General features: G+C 35.6%; 1 pseudogene; it reads right to left on the bottom strand.

Moving 5' to 3' along the window:
• Positions 1 to 211: 211 nt before the first annotated feature.
• Positions 212 to 9,643, bottom strand: LOC139137753 (hyaluronidase-1-like; annotated as a pseudogene).
• Between the last annotated feature and the right edge of the window lie 522 nt (positions 9,644 to 10,165).

Below are 10,165 nucleotides of genomic sequence, written 5' to 3'. Positions count from 1 at the left end.
CGATTTCTTTCAAACTCAGTACAAGGATTACTCATTATATCATATATACACTTGCACATCCGTTTTCTGATACCTTCCAATGTGGCCATGTGACAACTATTTGATGCCACATTCATGAACCAAGTGGGGACTATGTCATAGAAAATGACTTGTAGTTAAAAGCCTATGTCTCATCCCTGGAGGGAATCAAGTAATGGAAAAGATACCGATCAAAACTGCAACAAAATCCTTTTACTGCTTTTTGGCTTTTAGAAAAGAAGTATTCACATTCTTTGAGGATCCAAAAGGCAGAATTTAGTTAGCACTGTCTGTGAACTGTGAAAAGTGCACCAAATCTTGAAATTACCCATTGTTCTTAAATTGTCCAGCACTTTGGGATAAAGTATTAGTCACACTGAATTGATCTGAAAGGTCAGTAGAATCCAAGGTTGCGCAAGGTTCTGTACGGAGATATTATACCAAGTCTTTGGACAGGTCTTTCCTCATTTCCCTTTTATACATGGGTCAATTAACAAAGTTATCTAAAGCAACAGGGGTGTACCAGTGTCTGCTAGTGAAAGGGAAGGAGGCCACACATTTAAGAATACTACTTCTTGTTTCTATTATCTGATGTAGTCAATGACTATAAGCATCAAGAAGTGCAGTAGATCCCTTCAATAGATCAATGCAAGGTCTCTCTGCTTCTATAGAAGTGCACACTTCAATAGATTCATACGGTATTTAATGACACACGGAAGTTGACCTCAACTCTAAGGTGTGCATGTGTGCACTCATTCATACAGTCCTTGGTGTACATTCAATAATGTTCCCTCCTCCAATATTGAAATAGTTCAATGTTAAGTTCAATGACACAGTGAAAGCTGATAATGATTCTACTTTGAACTTGACCTGTAAAATGTTTTTTAAGCTCAATGATACAGTCTTGTTGTGTAAAAGGCTGAGTGTTTGTTTCATGACACGTTGAATAGTTTAACTATTGACTGCAGAATTATGCTTCAAGGTCCATTCTCAACAAAACTATGCAAAGCTACCTACTAACATCATTGAATGTGTACAATTATATTTTTTTTATGATTCCGCTGCCCTCATGGCATTCACAATTGTGGTTAACAATTTATCATATTGTGGAAAATCGCATACTTTCTAAAACGCTCACTGGCAAAAAAATTGAAGCCTTAATTTGTCAGTCATCTTTGGTCCAAGCTCACCTGATGATAATGTCGGTATATTATGGTTGATAATATATTTCCCTTTGAGTGCTGTACTTTTTTCCCACCAAAATTTTAGTGCAACATTTTACAATTTTATGACTTTTTCTGTATTTATTTTGATGGTTTCAGACCAACAGGATATCATATTTCATTGACTACAATTTTTTATCAAAAATTTGTAAAAACTCAGAAAAAAATAGACTGGTATTTTTTATGAAGGCAACAAAAATTGACTTTGGTGCTCAAAGAGTTTAATTACCCCAATCACCATTCTATATTGGATCACTTTAATCAACACAAGTTCAAATTTTTTGTCTCAGAATTTTGTGAATTTAAACATTCTGATTTTGTCAGTTACAAGACTATTTTTCCCATTTCCTTCAAGTTATAGTAATAGTGCTTCCAATACTTGGTACGTCACAATCAATATTTCAAAAACATGTTCATTTGTTTCTACATAAAATCACCTGAAATCACCATCATGTAGTCAACTTTGACCTCAGTTGACATTAAGTCAACTTTGACCTCCTCTGATAGTGACGACAGTGTTGACTGCAGGACGATGCAGGATTGCTCAGACATAACATATCAATATCATATTACCATTTTGAAGCAATGAGCAAGACATGATAGATGTAGGTTTCCCATAATATTCCACAATACAAATTTAATTATTGATATTTTTTTTAAAATTCTTAACCAATGATTTCCAGCCTGCTTATCATCAAATTCATTCAATCATTTCAATTTGAAAAAACATTCAAAATGGACAAAAGGAAAAATAATAAAATCATAACCTCCTCAACACTTCTTTTGAAATAATCAACTTGATGTTGTTGTTAACAATTCCATAACACCAAAATAAAATCCCTTACACACAAGGTATCATAACATCATAATTTTGACATCTGCTAAATTGCTTCTGAACATACAAAATTAAAAACTGACCTGCTGTAAAAAGAGTAAATGTGCTCACAATTTTTTGATAATCTACAAATTTGTTGAGTCAGAACTGACTTTTTCGCTCTGTGGAAGACTTTTGAATGTACTTCCACAAAAGCATGCAACCTCCACATTATATTTTTTATGTATCCATGTCCTGGAACTGCATTCAACCCGAAAGAGTGTAAAGGTATACTGTCACCTGTTCCAATTTTGCCAGAGTTACCAGGAAACAGAAAATCTAACCAATCACAGATTAAAGCGGGTTGCCGCTTTTAAAAACAGCGCCCTCACATGGGTATTTTGAATACCAAGGAACGCCCCTTTGACCATATATGGGCATATTTAGATTACAGGTGACTGTATACCTTTAAAGCCTCATTCACTACCAATGTTGGCTAAAACCAGAGTCACATTAACCCAGAACTGTTCTCTTCTCATGTGAACCACATGACAACCATGTGACCTTTTTTCTAGAAGAGACAAAATATCATAAACTCAACCATATGACACCTCCAATACAATTGTACCTACATAACTCTCTGCATGCAATTTAATCTCATGTGTAAAAGATGATAAGATATAAAGCTATGACATTTACCACACCTGCACAGCTTTGTTGCAATTAGCATGTCTTTTTTTTTAAGGTGGTTGGAAAGGCTATTTTTGCACCAATTCTTTTCTCAGAGTTAATGTCAAGTTTCAAGTGTTAGAATCAAGATATTTAGTTCAAATTTTCAGGATAACTCCCTTAGTTAATATTTTATCCAAAGAATATAAAAATTGTATATTTGCAGCCATGATTTTGAAATATGACACCAGTAAATATTCAAATTTAATTTTTCATATTTTTTTTACATATTTGAATTTAATAATAATTGGATAGTATTAATATTACCAAATTAGTTATAAATATGTTGACACTATTTATTGTAAGATTTTATGATTTTACATGGGTTTATATATCAAAAAATTATTAAAAATTCTTTCAAATTTCAAAATGTGATTTTTCAAAAAGTACTTCAAATACATGAAAATTGTGCCGTACAAATCTTATCTGTAACCTTGTTAATAGGCTGTAAAAATTCCATGTCCATATCTCATTTCAAAGTTGGATTAAATTGGTATACAATTATGTAGGAAAACTGTTATTCTGTCAAAAATGTTGAAAACAAGCCATATTTGCACCCCTCTTTTGAAGTCATAGAGCAGTTTTTTTTGTTAATCTCACTTTTGACACCTCTTTGAACTCAAAGAATCTAAAAATGCATTTACAATAGCAGTAACTCACTCTGAATGCCAGCACCACCTTGTCAAACTTTCCTGAAAAACAGCAAATAATGACTTTCCCTTTTCAAACATTTTATTAAAAGCTAGGGGACCTCTACCATAGTTAATACACTAAGGACTCCCCAACTTCTTCTTATTTGGTCAGTTTTTCAGAAGTTTTAACAGGCTATAACTCTGCAATGCCTTTGTTCTCAAATGTCTAGTTTTTTTTATTCCACAGAGAATGTTGACTACTTTTATATTTTAATAGTTTTGTTGAAATTTACAACTGACGCTCTAGCCTTTCCAACCACCTTAAATTCATCCCTTAACTTTTATCACATTGGTTGCCATGCCAACCAGAGTAACATTGGCATCCATAGATACCATATTTGGTCTCAGTGAAAGAATATTGCACTTTTGTTTCTTTCTTATTCTTGAATACAATATTTCCATAAATTTCACTCTCTGTGTACTGTGACCAAATCCTCTGTTTTAAAAGTTGTAATTCATCAATCTTTTGTGATTCATTTCCATGGTAATCATCATCATCTTTTCTGATGCACCGTCCATGACCACTACAATATGCTTCACTACACTTCCTTGCAAATTTTGTAACGTTTACAATATAGGGACCAAGCATGGTGTCCAGGTAATGCTTCAAACCAAGACATGTTGGTGCACTGTTACTGTCGTTGTGATCGCCCCACAACACGAAACCAGCCATGCCCTCCGTTACGCTCTGACCAATGGTATTCTCAAGATCAACCTGAAATAAATTAAGTAATCGATTTAATTCAAAATACAGAAACACAAACAAAATAATAGCACTCATATAAATGTTTCTTGTTTGTCTGAATTTTGAAAATTAAATCATTTGATGTAAAGTTTTATGTTCTGTACCAGTTCATTATACCAATCACAAAGTAATAGTTGACATGGTTTACTTAAAAGATCTTCACAAAGCAGGCTTTGGCTATTGATGTATGATCTCCCTGTATTGTGTTCAAGAAGTATTGTCTGACTCTCAGAGCTGGTCCAGGCCTGAAGCTGGTCATAATGTTAGTATAGACAAGTGAAGTCTACATGGTAATAGTGGCCTGTATGATTTCTTATTATAAAATCTTATAAGAATCTTAATAAGTATTTTATATGCAAATTAGTAAGAATAAGAATCTTATAAGAATCTGTTAATATAAGATTCTTATAAGATTCTTGTAAGAAAATTTCATATGGAAAACACCTGACTGTCATGGTTCAGTGGTCAGCGAGTGATATCAAACAAAAACTTTTTATACCATTTGGCATGATATGGTATGTATTCTTACAGTAGGTTTGGTAACGAAAAATCATGTTTACATGACACATATGCTTTTGAAGCCTCCAATGCAATGTATGGGACATGCCAAGCTGGTTTTAAGCAACTTGACCTGATGATAAACTTGGCAAGATAAGGGTTAAATCTGTCATTTTTCGGTTTAAATTTTTTTTCTTTCTATTTCTCAATTGCTGTGCACTGTGTCAAATTTATTTGAAAGGACATACTCAACACTTGATGACCATACACTTCAAACTATTATCTCTATTAAACTTACATTCAATTTGTCATGTCATCCCTTCAAGACTTGATCACTAGTGTGAATTTGGTGCTGCAAAATTACCCTATTAAACCCTAATCCTGCCAGATAGTATCACCTTCCAATCTGCCAAGTCAGTAAAATTCCATTGAGTCAAATTATACACATATATATTCACCAACTTGGCTAGCTTGTTATAATTTGGTCAGCATAAATCATATTTAGAGCATCTATAGGTACTCAGGAGGCTTCCAAATATTCAAGTTTTAATGAAAATGCATCATTTGGAATATATAACACCTAACTTATTTTAAACAATTTGACCTGATGATGGCACATGAGGTTATAGGCTGTTAACCATTGGAAAATTGAATTTGGTCAAAAGAGGATCTAGTATTATGAGGCGCGATGAATTGAGATGTAGATTATGTGGCATCCAGTTTCTGGGGTAACGTTGAGAGAGAGAGAGAGAGGAGAGAGAGAGAGAGAGAGAGAGAGAGAGAGAATTGTGAGCAACTACAGAATTACTTTGGAAATTTGCAAAATAGTTATAACTTCTTCACTATACAGGCATACTCACATTTGTAAAGTAGAAGGATGTGTGCGAGTAGTTAAATCTACCAAATGGATAGATTGGTTTATGGAATGTTCAGATTTCAGTGTCACTCTCTTTGCTTCAGTAAGTGCTGCCTTAACAAAGTCCTTTGCATCAGTTTGTTATATGACACATAGATTGACGGAAACAGAGCTGTACTTGAATCGTATAACCACTGTTGTTCATCATTCTCTCTCTGTACTGCTTCAGAACAAGTGCCCTGTCCACTGAATTTGTAACATTTTGGGAATTCATATAAACCAATAATGCATATGGGCGCAATTTCTTGCACAGATTCAGTGTTCCTTGAATAACATTCCTGGCTGCAGTTTCAAATTCAAACTTAGCAACCTCTTCTATTAGGTCATCTGGCCAGTCTTTGTGTCTCTCTTGTACCAAAGATATTGACGCATTTCTGTAAATCATTTTCGCATCCCAATTTCTCTCCCAGATTGGTCGCCACGGTTCCCAGTCGATTATAATCCAGCCAGAATAATTTGGGTCTGGAAAGTATTTCCCAAAGTCTTCAACAACTTTTTCAAAATGTTCAGTGAGATTGGTGAGCTGCGATTGAGAAAAGAAATTGATAAGTACATTTAGTACATCATATAAATCCTTCAGAATCATCAACAAGACAACAATGCACCCTCCATCATATAAATGACATTTTCTTTTGTTATCTGTTTCGTTTGCCGACACAGTAGATAAATGAGGGCGCTATTGGCAGGGATGAGAAATCAGCATGGAATTTAACCTGCCTGCCCAGAGCTAGAGCAGGTAAATTGCTGGCCAAGTGCCTGAAGGTTTACAGTTATGTACCCAATCGACAGGTGAAGCACACAGGTATGCTGCAAAGTATACGGTATACCATCAATTATACAGGTATACCACTGTCAAGTATACAGTATACTGTGAACTATATACTGTGAAGTATAATGTGTCAGGTATACAGTGAAATATACATGGTATACTGCAAAGTATATAGGTATACAATGAAGCCTTGTATATGAAAAAGATAAACTCACATATAAATTGCAATAAATTTTATCCCTTTTCCTGCCACACAGTATTACTTCCCCATCAGCCAAGTCAGTAAAAAGCGGTATTAAGCGAAAACATGATGAATTTTCACCCACTTGGCTTGGTCTGTTATAGCATCTTTAGTCCGAAAAAATCAAGATTACAGTATTTATGTTTTCAACAGCTTTCAAATGTACAGTATTATGTTAAAATACACCATATGGAATATGTTGTGTTTCATTAATTTTAACCATCTTGACCTGGTGGTGAAATATGGACTTGGCAGGAAAAGGGTTAAAGTGATCACCTTTTAGGTGTTTGCATGTACTTGTAATTGTGCGAAAAAAGAGACATCAAAAAATCAAACCATGGACAAACATAAAAATTGATCTTTTTGCTGCAACATAAGGGATGTGTGATGATAGACCATGAAATGTTTATTGTACAGATCCTCAGGATGAAAACTGAATCAGATTCCAGTGTTTGATTTTTCCTGTTTTTAGAGTCTTTGTTTCACCACATCTGGAAAACATACATCCTTTCTGTTGCAACAATAGATAAATATTCTGTTCTATCTCTTCCTGCAGATTTGAATTTCAATGTCACTTCACAAAACCAGTATACTTCCCATTTCCTTTGTGTTACACAACCAAAAATGTAATCTAGCTGTTGATAACATATTCATTAAAATGTCAAATATTCTCGTTTTTGTGTGTGAAACTTTCATTTTCCTCCAAACCACAAAATACATTCTAAGAATCATGTTTCAATAACTTTTAAAGCCTAGTTTTTTAAGTCCTGCGTGGTCCATGCAAATTAGTACATTGAATTAGATCGGCACCCATGGTATGTCCTCTATTGTTCATGTAGAATACTACCTGTCATTACTAGCTGGTACATTCAAAGGCTATTTATGTGATTACACCAGCCACATAAGGTCTTGATGTTATGCCATTTCCATACACTACTGATTGGGCAGGAATTTGCAAGACTGTAGCAAAGCTTGGAGGTGTGAATTTATTAATGAAGTGAAAAATGAAGCTATCTCTTCATCAAGTGGTCTTAAATGTTGGCTTTAATTGTGGTTTTGCAAAGACATCAAACCATATGATTTGTATAATAAGTAGAAAAGCATTAAAAGTTTGTCTTTTGGTTGAAAGGTGGCACATTCCTGATTACATGTAAAGAGAGAGCAAATTGTTTAAACTGTAATTTAAAATTCAATGGAAAACAAAGGTTTGCATGGAGTGAATAAGTAAGTATACACGCAGAACAATAGGTGTGCTAGAAGAATGTGTGTGAAGCCAAGGTTTTAAAAAAAATGTAGCTTGCTTTCGCACTGTATCACCAGGAATGAAGTTTCACTTGCTATCATGTTGCCTTTTTCCTTCACATTTGACTTTTTGTAACTTCCCTGGACCTGTCCTCTGCTGTGCAGGACAACAATTTCAAAGAAGTGTAAAAAAACCATGATCTGGCCGTAGTCCATTGAATATGCAATACTGTAGTACTCGCAAAGATGTTTTTGCTGCATACTCTAAGTTGAGAATTTATCTGGTCGTACATTTTATAAATCAGTTTAAATGCGTAAGCTTACTGTATCAATGTGTATACTCTAACCACTCTAAACTAGCCCTGCGTACCGTGTTGTGTGTTCCCGGCGTTATACGGCCTGGTGGGAAGACACCGGGAACACACAGCACGGTACGCACGGCTTCTCAAACACACGAAACATTACGATACCTGAGGAATTCCACCATTGACAGCGGTTCCATTTTTGTCGTAGTATGGGTACAACCCCAAATCGTACTTGTCTAATAAAGAAATCTTGTCACCTTTCCAATGTTCATTCTTGTTTGCAATAATTCGATACTTTTCAAAATCCAATGGTATCCCGAACTTCTCAGGGCATTTAAAAGTTGGTGCAGCCCATACAACGTTGAATGGATTATGCAGGTCTTCTTCAAGGGAATAAACTTGCGCCATGTGTAGAAACATGATGATGGGTAAATACATTTTGACCATTCTTGTACTGTTAGGCGCCCTATTGGTCCAACTCTCTGCTTGAAAATCGGCGGAGGAAACTTTATGTTACGTTTTCAACCGGCGAACGAGATTGACGTCAACGCCTTGGCTGGTCCCCGCCTCAGTGTAGCTAGTCACCCGGTCCCCCGAGACCGGACATACTAAACACCGACAAGCACCGACAAGTGACCGACAAGGACCGACAAGTGACCGACAAGGACCGACAAGTGACCGACAAATTGAATTAAAACCATTCTTTTTCGATGTCTTGGTTCTGAAATGTCATTTTCTACTATGCTGGTGAATATAAACGCTATTGACAACGGCACTTAAGAAAGAGAACGAAATATCAGCCGACAAGTAAATCGCGTATTGAAGCAGGTCTTTTAGCCTTACTATGAAGGACCGACAAGTGATCATTCTTTGACTTCATTTCTAAAGTTGAAAGTGAACTGAATGCGTCCATCGACACAATGACGACAGGAATTTAATACTTTTGTTTTTCGAAACTGTTCTTTCGAATCTTTTGATACTCAAAGAGATAGTACAAATAGGCGTTTAAAAGGTGAAACGTCGAAAAAAAAATCGTTTTCATTCAACTTGTCGGTCCATCACCTTTATCTCTTAGTTGTCATAGCTTTAGATCTCTTTGTTGCTAGATTACTATTATATGTAATTGTTCAGTTTATTGCATTCTTCGATAATACAGTTGAGTGATCAAGTAGGCCTCAAACCAAATCCCTTGTTACATTAATTAAGATATGAAACCACAAAAGATAGTGGTTAGATTACCCTTCGAGGAAAAATCAAACGATCCCATACAAGATGGCGTCTACTACTTCCGGGTAGGGTTTCCTTGTTTGCCACACGGTTAACCGTGTTTGCCGTTACCGTTTGGTCAATTGTGTTCATTTTCACCACAATCGTAGAAAATGACGTTATAAAGCCCAAACATCGAATAAAAGGGGTTTTCATCCAACTTGTCGGTCACTTGACGGTCCTTGTCGGTGTTTAGGCGGACCCTGTGCGACGCAGTGATCAGCGAACGTCAACGCCAAGGTGGAAGTTGGAAGTCATATGACACATTTGTCCCGTAGGTGACTTCCTAATCCACCGCTGGGGGCGCTTTTCGTCGGCAAAAGCTGCAACTTGTTGTCATGAAGTTTTCAAGCGTTGCAAGACTCGAAGTGCGTCTCGAATGCATTTACGTAATGATATGATTTTATTGATATTTTTCTTTCTTTTCTTTCCAGTTACATGAGAAAGTTTCAGACAAGTTGCTTGTAATTTGTTCGTTCGCTCGACACATTCATATGTGGATTTGATTTATTTGCCATTTTGTTGGAATAAATTTATCTTTTCAAAAAGACAAGCTGGGTGGCTGAGAGTAGAGGTATCTTCATGGATGGAACATTTGATTTTGTACTGAAATCTCTGTTCTTGGTGATTTGAAAGTTGGCATAATCATGAACCAGAACTTTCATATCCTAGAAGCAGAAATTAAAAAAAAAAATTGGTACAAACTT

Source organism: Ptychodera flava, chromosome 7 (genome assembly GCF_041260155.1).
Source record: "Ptychodera flava strain L36383 chromosome 7, AS_Pfla_20210202, whole genome shotgun sequence".
In the NCBI taxonomy this organism is placed as follows: Eukaryota; Metazoa; Hemichordata; class Enteropneusta; family Ptychoderidae; genus Ptychodera; species Ptychodera flava.
Note: the sequence above shows the minus strand (reverse complement) of the source record. Positions and strands in the feature narration are given on the sequence as shown.